Source organism: Prunus avium, chromosome 8 (assembly GCF_965620075.1).
Source record: "Prunus avium chromosome 8, drPruAviu1.hap1.1, whole genome shotgun sequence".
NCBI classification, from domain to species: domain Eukaryota; kingdom Viridiplantae; phylum Streptophyta; class Magnoliopsida; order Rosales; family Rosaceae; genus Prunus; species Prunus avium.
Genome location: NC_142291.1, coordinates 7,119,858 through 7,142,068, shown reverse-complemented (window position 1 = coordinate 7,142,068; position 22,211 = coordinate 7,119,858). Strand labels below are relative to the sequence as shown.

General features: G+C 44.6%; 1 non-coding gene across 1 annotated transcript; it reads right to left on the bottom strand.

Annotated features, from left to right (window-relative positions):
• Window positions 1–21,638: 21,638 nt before the first annotated feature.
• LOC148291250 (small nucleolar RNA R71) lies at window positions 21,639–21,745 on the bottom strand. Its single transcript, XR_015827234.1, has one exon. It is a non-coding gene; the product is annotated as a small nucleolar RNA R71 (small nucleolar RNA).
• Window positions 21,746–22,211: the final 466 nt, after the last annotated feature.

The following is a 22,211-nucleotide window of genomic DNA, read 5'->3' as shown; positions in this document are numbered from 1 at the left end:
AGATGTTCTACGTGGTCGGCTTTGGACGAGGACTTTACAACCACGTCGTCGATGTAGACTTCAACGGTCCGGCCTATAAGGTCGTGGAAAATAAGGTTCATAGCTCGCTGGTATGTCGCGCCGGCATTCTTTAGGCCAAATGGCATGACCACCCACTCATAGGTTCCGATCGCGCCCGGGCATCGGAACACCGTTTTGTGGACATCTTCCTCGGCTATGAAAATTTGGTTGTAACCAGCATGGCCGTCCATGAAAGACAAGAGTTCGTGCTTCGCGGCTCCGTCTACCAGGAGGTCTGACATAGGCATGGGGTACTCGTCCTTTGGGGTTGCAAGATTCAAATTTCTGTAATTAGTGCAAACCCTCAAGGCCCCAGTCTTCTTTAAAACTGGTACGATGTTGGCCAACCACTCAACGTACCGGGCCGTTCGGATGAAGCCGGCTTTAAGGAGCCGTTCAATTTCTTCCTTGACTTTAAGTTGCACTTCGGTCGAGAACCGCCTCGGCGATTGTTGGAAAGGCCTAAACTCCTCCTTGATTTTCAATTCGTGCTCAACCAAACTTCTTGGCAACCCGGGCATCTCATGGTAATCCCAAGCAAAACAATCCTTATATTCATGGAGCAGGCCGATAATCTCGGCCGCTAACTCAGGGTCCAAAAGCTGGCTTACAAAAAGAGGTCGTGGCTCGGCCTCCGATCCTACATTGATTTCTAATAAAGGGTCCTGGACCTCAGGGTAGTCATCCTCCATCTCGGCGGGCGCCGTCTCCAGGTCGTCGAACGTCAAAGCGTCCGTCTCGTCTGATTCGTGGTGGAATTCGATCAGGTTGATTGGTGAGTTTGGCCGCAGGGACTCCTCCGCCCAATGTTCCAGCAGTCTTTCCAGCAGTTCGGTCACGGCCGCCGCTCCTTCTTCTTTAGTGGCTTTGTCTGTCATCTAAAGGCTGGTGAGGTCGATCAATACTTCGCGCGCCGAATCCTGTCGGACATTCTCGGCACCTGAATCCAATACTTTTTGGGCTGTTGTCCTGATTGGTCGGCCGCTTGCATCGTGGCCGGTGAGGACAACCCATCCAACGTCGTCGTCGTAAATCCACGCTTGCACGGTGTTGGTCTCGAAGGGTTTTTCGTCGGCCGGGTGTATGGACACCCTCTGGCCGTCCCAAAAGAAAAGTAGTTGGAAGAGGGAGGACAGTATGCATCCGGATTGGTGGATCCAGTCATAATCGAGCAATATATTGTAGTCCACACTGGATTCGACTACGTAGAAGGCTGCGACTCTCGTCTAGTCGGCCACGGTGATTTTTAATGGCAACACCCCGATGGTTTTAGATTTATCGCCGACGAAGCTGCTCATGACCACGTCGCTGGGGATGAGGTCCTCCCTTGATTTGTCCAGCTTCCTCATCAGGGAATAGGGAAGGATATTGACCGTGGCCCCACAGTCGACGAAGACCTTGGACACGGGCACACCCTCTATGTGAGCCGAAATATACAATGGCTTGAGATGTCGATATTTGTTCGGCTCGTCCCTAGGTATTACCTCGTTAAAAGCTACGGCCAACAATTCTTCCTTTGTCTTCGGCCTCTGATCTAGCTGCTCCTCGGCCATGTCATTATCCAGGCCGTTAGTCTGCCCCTTTGGGGCTGAGAACTAAGGCGGTAGTACCAGGACCATGTTCATGCTGGCCTCCCTCGGCCCCTGCTGGTCTTCCTTACCAGCTTCCTCCTCGGCCTCACAGTCGTCTTTGGTGAGGACCTTTTCCTCGACCATCCCGAGGATCCCTTCGTATTCTTCATCGGAGATTCCCAAAGTGGGGTCATCTTCGGCCTCATGACCAAAGAAAGGATCACCAAGGCCCTCGATCACAGGCCCTGCGGTCCCCGGGATATTGCCTGTGGATGCTTGGATCCTAGGGGGTCCGAGGCTTTGGCCCCCTCCTCAAGGGCCCGTCTAGCCTTCGCCAATGTGTCCCTGGCCATTAGGTAATCATCCAAATGGCTTACCCGGGCCTTTTCCTCGGCTGTTAGACCGAAGATGGTGTCGGTCGGAGTCACAGTAAAATATTGGCGGAGATATTCTAAGTCGCCCCTGCTGAATGGGGCCTTAGCCTCCAAACCTGCTAGGCCCGGCTGGTATCCCAGCATTCCTCTTGCCCTGGCTTCCCTATTTGCCTGGTATATGGCCTTAATGGCCGAGTCGGATCCGCTGGTAATGAGGAGCCCCTATGCCTTTGTGTTTTTGAGGGCCAACTCCACAATTTCACAGCTCTCAGGGGTCATGTCGTATAGGTCTGTGGCCGAATGGTCTTTATGGAATTCCATAAGAAAGGACAGACTGTTGGCTGAAAAAAGGGGGTCCCTTCTGCGGTAGATGTCGATGATACCCTGGGGGTTCCTTCCAAGAGCGCAGTCTTTGGTTGATCCGAAATGGCCGTCATCCCATGGGGGCTCTCGTCCTGCCTAGGGCTCTACGTCCTTGGAGGCTTGGTGCTGGCCGTTTTCGCCGTTGAGGGAACAATTGGAATGGATGGTGGCCCGTCTGTAGTCGCCACTTTCTTTTGGCGCTTGGATCCTTCGGCCTCAGTTGTCTGTGTTCTGGCCTGCTAAACCTGTCTCTGCATTCTCCTCAGCTGGGTTTTTGTCAGCGGTTCGGCCCTGCCCCCAGGCCGTGTATGGTACCAACGGGCATCACGTATGACCGGCGGTTTGAAAGTCTTCACTAGCCTAGGGGCGGCCTCGTTCCTGTGGTCTACCGCGGTATAGGGGGTCTGTGCCCCCAGCCGGTCAAAAACAGCTCTGCTGGCCGGCCGATGGTCGTAGTGAGTGCCGAATTTCTTCACGGTCGGTTGGGGTGACTCGGCGGCCTTCCTCTTGTTCTCCTGCGGTCTGGTATGACCGATCTCATACTTGCATCGCTCGCAAAATAGCGGCTCCAATTCGGCTGGGAGTTGGGCATCGACCATGTTGACGACAGGTGGAGGGAATGGCTTAGAGTCAACCTGCATGGCCGCCTTCTCCGGAAACTGGAGCTTCTTTTCGTCTATCAACTTCTGGATGACGTCTCGCAATACAACGCAGTTGTTGGTGTTGTGAGACCAAGAACTGTGGTATTTGCAAAATGTCTTCCCTTTGAGCTCGTCGGGCTTCGGAATCTTGTGGCCGAAGGACAATTTGACCTTTTTCTCGGCCAGTAGCAGGTCGAAGATAGCCTCGGCCCTTGTTAAGTCAAAAGTATAGGCCTTTGTTTCCCGCGTCGCAAACTTGGTGTCGGGAATTTTGGTGCGGCTATTGTCAGTCTTAACAAGTCCTTTGCAGACGAAGGGCTTGTCTATGCTGACTTCGGCCGAACTCATCTCTACTTCGTCGTCCTCAGCCACCGCAGGGCCGTCTGCTTCGGCGTAGCTGACAATGGGATTTCTGTAGTAAGTCCCTTTTGAAGCCGTCTTCTTCTATATCTCTTCCTTCAACAAGGATGCATATCTGTCCACCTTGTTGGTCAAGTCATGCATGTCCCGGAATTCGAGTCCCTGGAATTTCTTCCGGTACTCGAATTCAAGCCCTTCTTCGGCCATCTTGACAAATTCCCTCTCTGGCAGGTTTTTCCGGCACCAGTTCCTACACGTTTTGAACCGCTGCAGGTAATCACGAGGTGATTCGTCTGACGTCTGGCTCATTCTAGCTGGCTCGGCGACTGTTATCTCTCGGTTGGTCTGATAGAAGTGTTCGTGGAATATTCTTTCCATGTCAGGCCAATCCCTCATCGAATTTACTGGAAGGTTTATAAACCATGAGAAAGCCGCGCCGGTCAAGGAGTGAACAAACAAACGGAGCTTTTGGGCATCCGAATCGGCCTCTCCACACTGGGCCGTGAAACGGCCTATGTGTTCGATGGAGGAGGTCTGCCCGTCCTCGGAGAACAGCATGAATTCTGGCAACCGATAGTTCCGGGGAAGAGGGATTCAGTCGATTTCTGGCGGGTACGGCCTTGTATACCGTGGTGCATCTGGCCGCCTCTGGGCTAGGCCGTCCTCGATCATTCGCCGGATGTCTTCGAGTCGGAGCCCTTGAGGTGGCGCCTCATGCTGGGCCGCACACGGCCGTGGGGCCTGTTGCACATCGTTCTGCGGCCTCGTTTGTTGGGCCACTGGGACAGGGGACTCGGCCGGTGTGGCCGAGCTGGTTGACGCCAGATAAGCGCCAAGGGTTTGGCCAAGGTGCGTGTGCGTTGCCGCTGGGATGGTCGAACCGTAGTGAAGGTGAGAGCCCGGCGGAAACAACGACGCCTGCAATGGTGGTGAGACGGTCGGATTGCTCTGACCGTACTGTTGTGATGAAACAGTGGTCGCGTTGCTTGGGCCAGGATGGGTCTGGATGGCGGCAGTGTAAACCAGGCCGAGTGGATGGATCCCGGGATGCGCGAGGCTGCTTTGCCCTAGCGATACGACCAAAGCATGGAGCGGTTTGTGTGCTGTCCCTACCGAGTAGGTTGGTCCGGGATTCGCCCATGTGGGCTAGGACTGCCCCCAGCTGTTTGTCGGCGGCAGAGAATGCTGGTCGTAGCCTGATCCTTGGGTGCGGCCAGGGATGCCGAGGCTACTGCTTTCGCCGTAAGGCTCGATCCTCTCGCGCTTCTGGCCTCTCTGTCCGGCTCTGGGAGGCGTCGTGGGTGAGGTTGCCGGCATTCTCTCCTGGAAAAGCGTTCGCAGCTCTGAGGAGAATCTGTCCATTGTGGCCATGAAGGATGTTTCTATCCTGTAGGCCTGCTTGGACATCAGCTCCTCCACTACTGCCTGTTCTTGCATGGACTCGGCCGTGCGATCCGTCGTTATTGGAACGCTGGCCGAGATCCCGACCGAATGTTCGGTCTCGGTGATAGTGATTGGTGGGGTGCACTTAGGAGACCCAGAAGTCATTTCGACTGCTTTGTTTTTTAGCTTTGCCTGTGCCCTAGTTTCCACCATAAGTTTTTTGACAAGTGTCCCACTGGGCGTGCCAAATGTGTCGGCTGCGCAGATCTCACGGCCTGGGGTTCCGGGTCGAGGGGATGTGTGTTGACACGTGGCTTCCTGCTTTTGGATGCGGTGTGGTTGTGCGCGGGCGTGCTAGCACGGTCTACCGTGCGTCAAGAGGTTGATGTGGGTGGAAATGGTTAAGTGGTGCGCCTATTTGAACTCGTCTTCTTATCAAACGACTGTAGCCGATAGAGGAACTGATCTCGGCTGCAAGGTTCACGGCCTGAGCTACAAGGCCGTTTAGGGGTGGTGCTGATGGTGGGTTTTGGGCGGTGCTCCGGCGCACTGCTCAGTGAGCGGCGGTCGTATGATATATGGGGTGAATGAATGAGTAACAGAGATGGTGCTCCGGCGCCTTGAAAATCAAGGGTCGTATGATATATTGATGAATGGATTTTCCTTACAAACTAACACTACTCCTAGGAAAGCAAGCAAAGATATTGAAAGTGCATTACAGGAAAATATAATTTGCTCCGTGGGAGGCTTTTGTTTGGTGTTTGAACCCTTTGAAAGTAGTCTTGAGCCTTGTATTTATAGGAAGAGTTCCTGGAGGAGTAATTGAGGCTGAAATCCTGCATAGTGGAGTCTGATTAGAGCAAGTGGGTAGTCCAATCGACATTTGGGATCGTGAAGTATGGTGGTGTGACCCCATAAATCCTGGTGAATCTCGGCCGCCGCCCTGATCGTGGGATCTGCGCCTCTGGCCGTGGGGACGCATTTATTGTTCTGATAGCTGGTCACCCAATCTCTCAAGCTGTAAGAATCCTTGTGAGAATGTCTGCGTCTAATCACTCTATTTCCTGTCGCCACAACCTGACTTCAGTCACTTCCCACCTTCCCTCGTGCATTAAATGCTTATTCGTGGCCAATGGGTTTGCTGCAATAAACAGAGGCATTACTTCATTAAATGAAGCATGGGACCCTGCTACCACGTGATGATTTCATTTTTAATACCATTGGCCGTGATTTTGTTCGGCCTCGGCCTCGGCCTATTATCGAGGCCGAAATGATCGTGCCATAGCAACTTTTCTTTTGTCTTCAGGAGGGCCGAATATCTTGGCGAAACGCTGCGTTTGAGCAAATGCCAGGGCTGAGAAAAGGGGCTCCTTCAGTCAGTTCATGGCCGTGATTTATTAGGCACAAACAATGAGTTATGAGAAAATCCACGCATGTCCCAATGACTGCATTTTGTATAGGAAGGAGTATGAAGATTCAACTAATTGTCATACTTGTGGTATCTCAAGGTGGAAGGAAAGCAAAGATGGGTTCTTGAAAGAGGGTGTACCAGCGAAGGTAGTGTGGTATTTTCCTCCAATTCCAAGGTTTAAAAGGATGTTTCAATCACATAAGACAGCAAATAGTTTGACTTGGCACGCTACAAGAAAATCAATTGACAGTCATATGTCTCATCCAGTAGATTCCTCATCTTGGAAACTTGTTGATGATAAATGGCCCGAGTTTGGTAAAGAGCCGAGAAACTTGAGATTGGCTCTCTCATCTGATGGATTCAATCCCCACAGTTCTTTAAGTAGCAGATATAGTTGTTGGCCAGTTATCTTAGTTACATATAATCTCCCACCATGGATTTGCATGAAGCGGAAGTTCATGATGTTGACCTTTTTGATTTCCGGTCCTAAACAGCCCAGAAATGATATAGACGTCTACTTAGAGCCTTTGATTGATGTTTTAAAATCTCTGTGGGATGGAATTAGAGGAGTGTATGATGCACACATAGGAGAATATTTTACACTCATAGGTATATTATTGTGGACAATTAATGATTTTCATGCTTATGGGAACTTATCTGGTTGTGTCGTTAAAGGATATAAAGCTTGTCCAATATGTGGCGATGGTACAACTAGTCACAGGTTGAAAAATGGCCACAAAATTTGTTACATTGGGCATAGAAAATAGTTACCAATCAATCATCCATATAGGAGGCAACGTGCAACTTTTAATGGGAAACCTGAATATAGCACGCCTCCGGAGCCATTAACCGGAGAAGAAGTGCTGTATATGGTTGAAGATATTAATTATATATGGGGCTCGAAAAATGGGGGAAGTGTTGGTGAGAATGATGGTGACAGAGTTTGTTGGAAGAAGAAATCAAAATTCTTTGATGTCGAGTGTTGGAAATACCTCCCTGTGAGGCATGCCCTAGATGTTATGCACATTAAGAAGAATGTTTGCGATACTATCATTGGTACATTGTTGGAGATCCCTAGAAAAAATAAAGATGGGATTGTTACTCGGTTACATTTATTGAACATGGTGGTCAAAACTGATTTGCAACCCGAGTATGGAGAAAGACATACTCGCTTGCCTCCAGGGCCTGGGAATTTGTCAAGAGCAGAGAAGAGAGCGATTTGCAATTCTTTTTATGGTATGAAGGTCCCCAAAGGTTATTCTTCAAATATAAAAAATCTTGTATCTTTAAAAGATTCAAGACTTCTTGGCCTTAAATCTCATGATTGTCATATCTTGATGCAACAATTGCTCCCTATGGCAATTCGTTCTGTTTTGGAGAAGCCTACAAGGTATGCAATAACTCGATTGTGCTTCTTCTTCAATGCTATATGTGCAAAGACGGTAGATGTTTCCAAGCTAGATAAGTTGGAAGAAGATGTAGTAGTTACTTTGTGCTTGCTTGAGAAGTACTTTCCCCCTTCATTCTTTGATATCATGGTTCGTCTAGTAATACATCTTGTCAGAGAAGTTCGACTATGTGGGCCAGTATATTTTAGATGGATGTATCTGTTTGAAAGATATATGAAAGTGCTAAAGGGGTATGTTCAGAATCGTACTCGTCCCGAAGGTTGCATTGCTAAGCGGTATATAGCTGAAGAAGCTGTTGAGTTTTGTACCGAGCATTTATCTGATGTTAGTACAGTTGGAGTGCCTTGAAGCCAGAAGATGGGAGTTTCAAAGCCATTATCAGGTTGCACAGTGAGCTTAGTTGATTTGGACTTGTTGAACCAGACACATCTATATGTCTTGGAGAATACGGAGGAAGTCCTACCTTATATCGAGTACATATGAGTTTAATTTTTCATATGTAGCCATTTTAAATATTATTATTCCTTATGTTTATCTTATATATAAGGGACCGTAATGCTTGATTTTTTCATGTCAATTGTAGGGAACATATGATCCACATCAAGACCACTTTTCCAAAATTTAGAAAGAGAACAAAGTGGCTACAAGATAAGCACAATAGCACTTTCATTCAATGGCTATGCTTCAAGGTATATATGTTATTGAATGACATATTGATCTTTTAATTTTCTTTCTTTCTATATGTTAGATTAAATTAAGATATATTATTAATTTGCAGGTTCAAAGTGAACTTAATGGAGGAGAGAATAATGGCGTATCAGATTACTTGAGGTGTCTAGCAGCTAGTCCAAGCATTGCAGTGCCATCATATAGGAGTTATCTTATTAATGGTGTTAAATTTAACACCAAGGCACAAGATAATGTGCGAATTGTCCAAAATAGTGGAGTTTATTTACTTGCACATACTATGCAAGTTGCTAGTGCCAAGGATAAAAACCATATTGTCTCCAATATGGGTTTTTATGGGGTTCTTCAAGAAATTTGGGACCTTGACTACCAAAAGTTAAGAATCCCAATCTTGAGGTGTGATTGGATAGATAACACTTCGGGTCTTGTAGTTGACGAACTTGAATTTACCCTTGTAGATCTGAGTAAAATTGGACATAGGAACGACCAATTTGTTATGGCTTCTCAAGTCAAACAAGTATTTTACTTTGACGACCCAATGCATTGTGGTTGGTCGGTAGTGTTATCAATGCCTAATAGAGAATATAATGATGTTATTGGTGATGATGTGCTAGGTGATATTAGAATTGAGTGTGAGCCATTTACTAGAGGGATACCAAATGTTGACACATTTGATGACCTAGTGGGTGAGTTTGGGAGTGAGAATATTAGAGATGGGTGTGAAGATATATGGATTGATTGATTGTTGTAATGTATGACATTAGTTATGCAGTTAATTGTATGACATTAATTAATAGCTCTGTATATCATTTTAATTCGGATCACATTTTCATTATGTAGGTTTTGGGCACGACAAATCAAAAATTTAAAATACTGGATTAAAGGTGGAAAATAAGACGGTCCAGTTAAAAAACTGGAAAAACAGACGTCTACAATAAAACCAACATTATATTTTTACAAACGTCGTGGAAAGAAAATTCAAAAGACCGTAAAGAAATTAAAAGCGACATATGAAAATGAAAACATGTTGGATTATTAAAAATTAAATCACAAGCGGGTGTAATAAACATCAATGACGACCTACAAAACAACGCACGACGTATATTTCACTATAACACGACGTTTCAGTACTCCAACCGACGAATTTGTAAAACAGACCATCCACGATTAAAATCTACCGTCGTCTAAAGAAGAAATAAAGGCATCTCTATTCCATTAACTGCCGTGACAGATCTTCTGCACGTCGGTAATTCTCAAATATCTGACGTCTAAGAGAACACATACGTCAAGGAGGGTAACACAAGCGACTTTTAAAACACCAACCACGTCAATCTTGTAGAAACAGCCGTGGTAGATAATTACAACGTCATACAATTGAATACTCGTGACGTAGGGAGAATTAACCACATCCTTTATTTTACAAAAAGCAACGTTCAAAATATAATCCACGTCATTTCTGTTCCTCTATAGGCCTTCAATATTATTTGTAACGTCAGCATTTAACAAAAGTAGTCGTGGATAGTACTTTTTATGGCGGTATTCAGTAATATTGCGACACTTTAAACTATTCAGACGTCTGTTTGTAGAAAAAGCGATCTCTAAATCTAAAATTTAAACGACGATTCTCGTAAGAGATGGACGTGGAATATATTTAAAAAGTCATTTTTCTTTATAGTCCGATGTGGATAATATTATAAACGACGTTTTTTCCACCAGTATGTCGTGGTTAATATATTTTACGTCGGTTATTCCGTGATTAATGACATGTTATACGATTTAAACGGCTGTTCTTTTGTATATACGACATTTTTTAAAAGTTAAACGTTGGTTTGTTTATTTAGTTAACGTAGTATATGTTAACCACGACGGTTTCTGTTTTATACAAATCTTTATTCCTTCAATTAGGGACGTAGATAATTATCTGTACGTCGTTTCCTTTGTAAATATTGACATGTAATATACTTTAAACGTCTGTTCTTTTGTGGTTGTGTCTTCTTTTATTAGTTAGACGTCGGTTTTTTATTTATTCAACGTAGTATAAGTTAAACACAACCATTCTTTTGTGTTTGTGTCGTCTTTTCTCTGTTAGACGATGGTTTGTTTATTTATTTAACGTAGTATACGTTAACCACGACGGTTTCTATACTATACAAGTCGTATTCCTTCATTTAGGGATGTGGATAATTATCTGTACGTTGGTTTTTGTTTTAATATTGACATGTAACACAATTTAGACGTCTGCGTTTTAATAAAACCGTCGTCTAATTTTGTCAAAGGTTTCATTTTACGATATATGTATAGTAATTAGATGTCGGTTTGTAATATTTTTTGACGTTAAATGTTTTAACGACATCGGTTAATAGCCGACGTTGTTTTATATACCAAAAGATGGCAGTCGATTTCATGACGGTTTGAAAACCTTCTAGATGACGATGGATTCCCGTTGTCTATTTCGATTTTTGTAGTAGTGATTGTAATTCCAACTGAATAGGTTCTCTGCTTATTCTACTTAGCTTGAATATTCATGATATACTGTTAGGTGTTACTCATGGATGGTGGAAGCCCAAAGGACTTATGATCCTAACTAACAGGGAGAATTGAAAAGGAGTTTTAATTCACAATCAATTACAAAGAGTTCAAATTACCCACCCCTTACTAATTAGAACCTAATGGATTGTACACCATTAAACTTGAGTTTTGAGAAACCGTTATGGAGGTGATGAATTGAGGAGATCAATTAAGCGTAGTTAATTGATTAAGGAAAAATTAATTATGGAATTAATTTAAACAACACGGGATGTCGGAATAGGCTTTAAACGAGAATGTTGAACTCTAGGCCCATTGGGCTTTATCCTATTGGACATGGAGATTGGGTTGTATGACAACTAAATTGAAATTGAGCCCAAGAGGCCCAATTCCAAGGGATGGGTGTTCATATGGGCCTTTGGTTGCTAGAGTCAACTTGTTGACTCAAGTAAAAGATGACAATCATCTTTTTGAAGCCTACGGGGTCATTAGTGAAACACAAGAGAGAGAAAAAAGCTCTAGACTTCCAATAACTCTCTACATCTTTCATACTACCTTAGTGAGGGATTACTAGCATCATCCTCTTACTAAGCTCATCATCTTCTTCTCAAGCTCTAATTGGTGAAGAGATTTAGAGGTTACCTACTTTGGTGAATTTTGGAGAACCTCTCAAGTTGGAGGTTTTTGAAGAAGTCATTCAAGCTTGAACAACAAGGTAGAGATTTTGAAGGAGCCATTCAAGCTTCAACAACTTTGGTGGAATTCGATCATAGGAGTATATTTTAGGAACTCCTCCCAATCTGCTTATCGTTCTCATATGCTTCATGTCGCAACTCCTCCAGCTCATTGAGTTGAAGCCTCCTCTTCTCACCAGTGGCTTTCATATCAAAATTGAAGGCCTTGATTGCCCAATAAGCCCTGTGCTCAAGCTCCACTGGTAAGTGATAAGGTTTACTGAAAACAAGTCTATATGGAGACATACCTATAAGGGTCTTATAAGCAGTCCTATAAGCCTACAATGCATCATCCAAACGAATGGACCAATCCTTCCTTGTGGTGTTCACTGTCTTCTCAAGTATGTGCTTAATCTCCCTATTGCTTATCTCAACCTGCCCACTAGTTTGAGGATGATAGGGTGTTGCTACCTTATGCGTGATTCCATGTTTCTTCAAGAGTGCTGCAAAAGCTTGGTTAACAAAGTGGGAGCCACCATCACTAATGATTGCTCTAGGTTTGCCAAACCTTGTAAAAATATTTCCTTTTAGAAAACTGATCACAACCTTAGCATCATTAGTTCTAGTGGCAATGGCTTCCACCCATTTAGAAACATAATCTACAGCAACTAATATATATTCAAATCCATAAGAGGTAGGAAAGGGGCCCATGAAATCATATATTCAAATTCCCCAAACATCAAATATATCAATGATTAAGATATTAGTGAGAGGCATTTGATTTCTAGCATGCAAATTACCCATCCGTTGGCATCTATCACATGAAGCACAAAAAGCATAAGCATCCTTAAAAAGGGTAGGCCAAAAGAAACCTGATTGTAGCACTTTGTTGGCAGTCTTCTTTGCCCCAAAATGGCCTCCGCATGCATGTGAGTGACAAAACTCTAGAATGCTATTAAAATCACCTTCAGGCACACACCTTTGAATTACTTGGTCCGGACAATGCTTGAATAGGTATGGATCATCCCAAAAGTAGTATTTTGCTTGCTTCCTAAGCTTGTCACGTTGTAACATAGATAACCCTGTAGGGAGTTCATTAGTGCACAAGTAGTTAACAATATTAGCAAACCAAGGCAATGGATTAAGAGAATTCAAAGCACAAATAGAGAAGAGTTGCTCATCAGGGAAGCTTTCACGCAATGGAAGCTCTCACTTCCTTTTTTTATCTTTTATCTCCAAATCAAACTCTTGCAACAAGAGAATCCATCTAATGAGGCGTGGCGTGGCATCCTTCTTAGCTAACAAGTATTTCAATGTTGCATGATCTGTGTAAACAATGACCTTGTTAGTAATCAAATAAGATCTAAACTTCACTAAAGCAAATATGACAGCTAACAACTCCTTCTCTAGGGTGGAATAGTTGAGTTGGGCATCATTAAGGGTTCTACTGGCATAGTAGATGGCATGTGGCCTCTTATCAACTCGCTGGCCCAAAACAGCTCCAACGACATAATCTGAGGCGTCACACATCAGTTCAAAAGGCAAGCTCCAATCCGGTGGCATAATGATTAGGGCAGTTGTGAGCATCATTTTCAAAGCATTGAAAGCATTCTTACAGTTTTGATCGAACACAAAATTCATGTCCTTGGCAAGGAGATTGCACAAAGGCCTTGCAATCTTAGAAAAATCTTTAATGAAACGCCTATAGAAACCTGCATGGCCAGGGAAAGAACATACTTCTTTGACAGAAGTAGGTGAGGGCATAGAGGCAATCAAATCAATCTTAGCTTTATCTACCTCAATTCCGTTACTAGAGATGACATGACCAAGAACTATGCCTTGGTTAACCATAAAATAACATTTTTCCCAATTAAGCACAAGGTTACTCTGTTCACATCTAGCCAACACCTTAGATAAGTTATGCAAGCATTGATCAAAAGAATCACCAAAGACAGAGAAGTCATCCATGAATACCTCAATAAACCTTTCTACCATGTCGGAGAAAATGCTCATCATGCACCTTTGGAAAGTGGCTGGGGCGTTGCAAAGACCAAAAGGTATCCTCCTATAAGCAAAAGTACCAAAGGGACATGTGAAGGTTGTCTTCTCTTGATCTTCTTGGGCTATGGCGATTTGGTTGTAACCTGAATATCCATCAAGGAAGCAATAGTGGCTATGGCCAGCCAATCTCTCAAGCATCTGATCAATGAATGGAAGAGGGAAGTGATCCTTGCTTGTTGCTGTGTTGAGCTTCCTATAATCAATGCAAACTCTCCAGCCCGTGGTCATCCGTGTAGGTACAAGCTCATTTGCTTCATTCTTCACCACTGTGATACCTAACTTCTTGGGGACAACTTGCATTGGGCTCACCCATTTACTGTCAGAATTAGGGTAAATAATACCAACATCTAAAAGCTTCATTACCTCTTTCCTTACCACGTCCTTCATATTTGGATTTAGACGTCTTTGGGCATCCCTCTTAGGCATTGCATTATCCTCCAATAATATCCTGTGCATGCACAGTGTTGGGCTTATGCCTTTGATATCTGCAATGCTCCACCCAATTGCAGTTTTGTGCTCTTTTAGAACTCTCAAAAGCTTCTCATCATTTGGTTCGAGGTGTGAGGCAATGATAACAGGTAGAGTCTCATTTTCACCTAAATAAGCATATTTAAGATGTGTTGGCAATTGCTTTAATTCCAACTCTGGTGCCTGCACAATAGAAGGTAAAACCTTATTAGTGGGTGGGGGTAATGGTTCAAATTGATTTGCATACCTCTTTCCAACTTCTATATAGCTATCCATGCTGCAGACAAGTTCAAAAAGTAAAGGAGAGATCACAGCCTCTAAGCTGTCCACTTCTTCTTTCCTTATGCTTTGTGTGATGCATGCTTCAATAGACTCCAAATAACTCATTGGCAGTGCTTCTTTCACCATTTTATCAATTGCATCAAGCTGGAAAACTTCATGCTCATCACTTGGAAACTTGGAGGCTTCAAACACTTTGAATGCTATTGTCTCATCAAACACGTTCATAGTCAATGTACCCTTCTTCACATCAATAATAGCATCGACAATTGCCATGAATGGCCGACCTAGAATGAGTGGTAACTGATTGTCATGAATTGGTGCTTCTTCCATTTTCAACACCAAGAAATCAGCTGGCAAAATTAGCTCTTCCACTTTCACCAAAACATCTTCTCAAATGCCCTTAGGGTACCTGATAGTTCTATCTGCCAATTGAATGCTCACAGATGTGGCTTGCAACTCACCAAGGTTAAGTTTCTCATAAACATGATATGGCATAAGGTTTATAGATGCACCAAGATCAAGCAAAGCTTTTTGAAACTTAAAATCACCAACTATACAAGGTATAGAAAACAAACCTGGATCCTTTAGCTTTGGAGGTAGCTTTCTTTGTAAGACTGCACTCACCTCTTCACTTAATGCAACCTGTTCATGCTCTTTGAATCTCCTCTTGTTAGTGCATAGATCCTTCAAAAATTTTGCATACTTGGGAATCTGAGTAATGGCATTGAAAAATGGGATGTTGATTTGCACCTTCTTGAATATTTCCATTATCTCGTCCAAGCCTTGATCTTTCTTGGACTTTGATAACTAGCTGGGAAAGGGTGCAATAGGCCTAGAAGCATTAGTTGAAATTGGAACTTGATTAGCATTAGATGATACCTTAGGGTTTGTGCTCTTTCCAAGGGCATTGAGGGGGCTGTTTGGTGGAACCTGTGGGCTGCCCTTGTGGTGGCTGAATGATCTCCACGTTTTCTCCACCTTCTTGCTCTTTAATGGCATCTCCAACCTTATTATCAACTTTTTTATCACTTCTCAAGATGTGCACTGCTTTAGCATGCTCTTGATGCCTTGGATTCACCTCCGTTTGGCTCAGAAAAGTTTCGGATGCTATATTGCTCATGGAGGATGCAATCTGCCCAACTTGCACTTCTAGTTTGTTCACTGCATTTTGAAGATTCTGATTGGTTTGCATCTGTTGCCCCATGAACTTCTTGAACATGTCTTGCAATTCTCCCATTTGATTAGTTCCCAATCATAATTTCACACATTTGCATGCCTTCGTTACTTAGTAATGTTGTTTAGTTTCTCTTTGTTTCGAGTCACTTACCTATGTTTGTGTGTTCTGTAGGTTAAGGCAGCAAGAGATCACATTTGATACAATCCATGCATTTTAAGGGCTGATTGGCATGAGAGGAATACTAGCTTAAAGACAGACCCAATTTGGGCCACACTCCTTGTCTATCCAGTTTCGTAAGTCATCTTGCAAGCCTCATTTCAGCAACTTACACAACTCAGATGAGGGGACGTTCTTCATAGAAGTTGTTCCAATGGGTGTCTAGTATAACATATGCAAATTTCAGCCCAATTGAACATATCTGGAGTCCTTAGCCTGTCAAACACTGAACCATGCTCAGGAGGATTTTAATATGCAGCTGCCAGCTAATGAGCCTTGTGTTCCACACCTCCTTTGAGCCATGTGCCTCAACTCAGCTGTACCTGACTTTAGACCTGACATGTTGAGCAAATTAGGGAGGCATTTCAGCATTGGAAGTCTGAAGGAGCAAAACAAGGCATGCTTAATTATGGGGAAACTTGTTTGCATAAATCAAGGAGCAGTTTCCAGGATTTCTGGTGGGCTGTCTACACCAGCCAAGGAAAGGACGAATTGGTTGTCTATAATTAGAGAGTTGCAGCTCATTCAAGGAACAGACACACATACATTCACTTCATCCATTACTCTCACACAGACATTCAGATTCACCACAAAGAGAGAAGAGAGCTAGCTGCAAAGGAGGGAGAGCTTGGAGCTGTCCTGGGAACTACCTTGCTGCCACCAACCAGTTCTTCTATTCTCTTTATTCTATCTATGTATTTCTTATTTTCTGTATTCATAGTTATGTTTAACTAATCCATTTAGTTATGGCTTAGGATGAAGCCCTAGTCATGAATATTCATGTTTGTGCCTGATAAATCACGGTCGAACACTGACCGAAGGGGTTTTCCCCCTTCGGCCTCAGCACCTATTCGCGATCCAAAACGCGGCGCTTCTGCCTTCCTCAAAACAAAGGAAAAGTTGCGAAGGCATAGTTATCTCGACCTTACAAACACGGTATCATCAGGCCGAGGCCGAAGGACGAAGGGGACACGGCCGAAGATATTAAGAGTCAAATCGTCACATGGCATCAGGGTCCCACGCTTCATTTAATGAAGTAACGCCTTTGACTAGCAAACCCACTAGCCGCAAAAGGGCATTTAATGCACGAGGGAAGAAGGGAAGTGACTGTAGTCAGGATTTGGTGACAGAAATCCGAGTGGTTAGGCACAAACATACTTACCAATATTCTTACAAATTGAGGTCAAATCACCAACCACCAAACAAGGGCATTAATGCGTCCCCACGGCCAGAAGCGCAGAACCTACGATCAGGGCGGCAGCCGAGATTTACCAGGATTCATGGGGTCACACCACCATGCTTCACAATCCCAAATGTCGATTGGACTACCCACTTGCTCTAATCAGGCTCCACCAAGAGCTCCTCCTATAAATACCAAGTTCAAGCTACATTCAAAGGGTTCAAACACCAAACCAAAGCCTCCCACGGAGCAAATTATATTTTCCTGTAATGCACTTTCAATATCTTTACTTGCTTTTCTAGGAGTAGTGTCAGATTGTAAGGAAAATCCGTTCATCAATATATCATACGACCCTTGATTTTCAAGGCGCCGGAGCACCATCTCTGTTACTCTTTCATTCATCCCATATATCATACGACCGTCACTCCTTGAGCAACGCGCCGGAGCAACGCCCAAAACCCACCGTCAACACCACCATTAAACGGCCTTGTAGCTCAGGCCGTGAACCTGACGGCCGAGATCAGTTCCTCTCTCGGCCACAATCGTTTGATTAGAAGTCGAACCCAAACAGGCTCACCACTTAACCATTTTCATCTACATCACCATCTCGACGCACGGTAGACCGTGCTGGCACGCCCGCGCACAACCGCACCGCATCCAAAAGAAGGAAGCCACGTGTTAACGCACATCCCCTCGGCCCGGAGCTCCAGGCCGTGAGATTTGCGCAGCCAACACTTTTGGCATGCCCGGTGGGATTCTTGTCAAAAACTCATGGTGGAAACTAGGGCACAGGCAAAGCTCAAAAACAAAGCTGTCGAAATGACTTCTGAGACTCCTGAGTCCACCTCACCAATCACTATCACCGAGACCGAACATGCGGTCAGAATCTCGGCCAACGTCCCAGTAATGACGGATTGCACGGCCGAGTCCATACAAGAACAAGCAGTGGTAGAGGATCTGATGTCTAAGCAGGCCTACAGGATAGAGACATCCTTTATGGCCGCAATGGACAGATTTTCCTCGGAACTGCGGACGCTTTTCCAAGAGAGGATGCCGGCGACCTCGCTCGCAACGCCTCCAAGAGCCGGATAGAGAAGCCAAGAGCGCGAAAGGATCAAGCCTTACGGCGAAAGCAGCAGCCTCGGCATCTCTGGCCGAACCCAAGCGTTAGGTTACGGTCAACATTCGCTGCCGCCGACGAATAGCTGGGGGTAGTCCCAACCCACATGGGCGCATCCTGGACCAAATTACTTGGCAGAGACGGCATACGGACCACTCCATGCTTTGGCCGTATCCTTGGGACAAACCAGCCCCACGCCTTCCGCGGTTCAGCAACTCGGCCCAGTTCACACTACGGCCGTCCAGATCCATCCTGGCCCAAGCAACGCGACCACTGCACCATCACAACAGTACGGTCAGAGCAATCCGACCGTTTCACCACCGTTGCAGGCGTCGTTATTCCCGTTGGGCTCCCACCTTCATTACGGTTCGGCCATTCCGATGGCAACATGCACACACCTTAGCCAAACCCATGGCGCTCATCTAGCGCCAACTAGCTCGGTCGTACCAGCCGAGCCCCCTATTCAACTGGCCCAGCAGATAAGGCCACAGAACGATGTGCAATAGGTCCCGCGTCCGTGTGCGGCCCAGCAGGAAACGCCCCCTCAGGGGCTCCGGTTTCGAAGATATCCTGTGTATGACCGAGGACGGCTTAGCTCAAAGGCGGCCGGAGACACCAGTATACACTGAGCCGTGTTTATCAAGGAAACCCAGGGCTTGGAGCGACTTGCTCCCTAAGGCTTTTTGGGCACACTGCACATCGAAACACTCGGTCGTGGACACGTCTCCTTACTACAGCTATGACACCGATAAACTAATGGGGCTGAAGGTTCGATTTCTTCAAGTTATCAAGCGACTTGGCCAAAAGGTGAAGGACTGAGCGCAAACCATGCCCCAGGGTTTAGAAAAGTTAAAACAGTCAGGACTCGACGCTTACGGTTCGGTGCAATGTTTGTGCCTGATAAATCCGGGGATGTGGGGGCAATGTTTGTGCTTGATAAATCACGGTCGAACACTGACCGAAGGGGTTTTCCCCCCTCGGCCTCAGCACCTATTCGCGATCCAAAACGCGGCGCTTTTACCTTCCTCAAAACAAAGGAAAAGTTGCGAAGGCATAGTCATCTCGGCCTTACAAACACGATATCGTCAGGCCGAGGCCGAAGGACGAAGGGGACACGGCCGAAGATATTAAGAGTCAAATCATCACATGGCAGCAGGGTCCCACGCTTCATTTAATGAAGTAACGCCTTTGACTAGCAAACCCACTAGCCGCAAAAGGGCATTTAATGCACGAGGGAAGAAGGGAAGTGACTGAAGTCAGGATTTGGTGACAGAAGTCCGAGTGGTTAGGCGCAAACATACTTACCAATATTCTTACAAATTGAGGTCAGATTACCAACCACCAAACAAGGGCATTAAATGCGTCCCCACGGCCAGAAGCGCAGAACCCACGATCAGGGCGGTGGCCGAGATTTACCAGGATTCATGGGGTCACACCACCATGCTTCACAATCCCAAATGTCGATTGGACTACCCACTTGCTCTGATCAGGCTCCACCATGCAGATTTTCAGCCTCGATTACTCCTCCAAGAGCTCCTCCTATAAATACCAAGTTCAAGCTACATTCAAAGGGTTCAAACACCAAACCAAAGCCTCCCACGGAGCAAATTATATTTTCCTATAATGCACTTTCAATATCTTTACTTGCTTTCCTAGGAGTAGTGTCAGATTGTAAGGAAAATCCGTTCATCAATATATCATACAACCCTTGATTTTCAAGGCGCCGGAGCACCATCTCTGTTACTCTTCCATTCATCCCATATATCATACGACCGTCGCTCCCTGAGCAACGCGCCGGAGCAACGCCCAAAATCCACCATCAACACCACCATTAAACGGCCTTGTAGCTCAGGCCGTGAACCAGACGGCCGAGATCAGTTCCTCTCTCGACCACAATCGTTTGATTATAAGTTGAACCCAAACAGGTGCACCACTTAACCATTTTCATCTACATCACCATCTCGACGCACGGTAGACCGTGCTGGCACGCCCGCGCACAACCGCACCGCATCCAAAAGAAGGAAGCCACGTGTTAACGCACATCCCCTTGGCCCGAAGCTCCAGGCCGTGAGATTTGTGCAGCCAACAATTCAATGTTATGGATGATTTCATAGTTAATTGATTTCCTTGCTTTCATTGCCAAGTTGTTAATCTCCAGTTTATTATGTGCTTGATGTATGTTTTCTTGGAGTAGCTAACTAGGATTTTATGCATCTAGCACAGGTTGAGAAGGGGTTTAGATTCACCAATTCTACTCTCCTTTCACAAGCAACACATGAATGGCCTAAGAATCATTCAAGGGGTTAATAACCATAGGTTGACTGGGACAGATACCATGTTCTAGGACTTGTGTGATTATCATATTCTCAAGGAACTGAATGACTCTTGTATGCTTTATTTTAAGTAGATACCATGCTTAGGTTGCATATTAGAGATCATGTGTTGTGTAGATACCATGCACAATCACATGCCTTAGGAGAATTATGCATCCTGCACCTAGATACCATACGCTTGTATGCGATAATCTATTATTGATGAGCTTGAGTCAATTTCTATGCATTCATAACTTGGATAGGAAGACTAGTGGTAGATTCCAAGGCTCTAACACTTCTCAATCATTGTTTCACAACTTGTTGATTGCTGCCATTGTTACTTTCCAGCACTTCCATTTCATTCTCTTGTTTTCATTTCAACAACAAAACCCCCTATTTCGAGTGCGTGTGTGGTGCTAGGATTCTGTCCTAGACCTTGCCATTTGTTAGTTTGTTTGTTTCTTTGTGTTATGTTTTTCCAGCATTCCAAATAGTTTAACTTGTAACCATGTTACCATTCTCCGTGGGATCGACCTCGTATTTACATAAGCTATACTATAAACGGTTCGTGCACTTGCGAGAATTGATGTTGCTATTTTTAATAACTCATTTTAGTTGTTAGGAATAGGCTCAACAAGTTTTTGGCGCCGTTGCCGGGGAACCGGTAACGATGGTGCTATAGTTAGATTACTTTGAGTGTTTTTGTTTTAATTAGTTTTATTTGTTATTTTCGTTGGTTTTTCTTTCTGTATTCAGTTTTTCTTTTTAGTTGTTATCTCCATTTGAAGGCATTAATTTGGTTCTTGTGTGTGCATGTATGTCCGAATCTGAAACTGAGCCACTTTCACCAAGAACTGTTGTTGTACGTGCTGGTTTGAGGAGGAATTATAGTTCTTCAAGCGCTGAATCTAAGAGCTACGAATCTGATGGTTCAAGCAAGATGGCAGAGATTCCAAACAACAACAATAATGATGAAGGAGGTGGTGCACTTGTTGTCCAACCTCGGAAACCCCTGCGTGAATTTTCCATTCCCAAAGTCACTGATCAACCTTCGTGCATCGTCTATCCTCAACTCACAATTGACAGGTTTGAGCTTAGAAGTGGTATGATTCATTTTCTTCCAACTTATTATGGTAATACCACTGAGGATCCGTACATGCATGTTAAGCAATTCTTTGAAATATGTGTTACAATCAAAATTCAAGGACTTGATGATGAGCAGATTAAGATGAGGCTATTCCCATTCAGTTTAAAAGATAAGGCTAAGTCTTGGTTATACTCTTTGCCTAATGCTTCAATTCAAACTTGGGATGAGCTTTCTAATAAGTTTTTGCAGAAATTCTTTCCAGCTCAAAAGACTAACAAGATTAGAAAGGAAATTCTTGGTTTCACACAAAGAGAAGGAGAAGCTTTTCATGAATGTTGGGAGAGGTACAAGGAGATGATGAGTTCTTGCGCACACCACAACATAGAGAGTTGGATGCAAATGCAATCTTTCTATGAAGGTTTGCTTGATTCCGAAAGGATGATGGTAGATGCCACAAGTGGAGAAGGATTGATGAACAAAACAGCGGATGAGGCTTTTACTCTCTTTGAATCTTTGAGTGCTAACTCTCAACAATGGAGCTACAATAAAGGAAGAGGAGCTCCTATGAAAGTTGTGGTTTCTGAGGTAAGTACTAATAATGAGATTGCTGCAAAACTTGATGTTATGTGTTCTTTGCTTCAACAGGCAGTGACTGGCCCTCTAGGAAACAAAGTGGAAGTTCAAGACCAATCTTTTGCAGAGCACATGCTAGAGAAAGCAAATGCCCTTCAAGCAAGGAATCCTCATAATGATCCTTACTCAAACACATACAATCCCGGGTGGAGAAATCATCCTAATTTCAGGTGGAGCAACAATTCAAATGTGCGACAATCTCAAGGACCTCCCCCA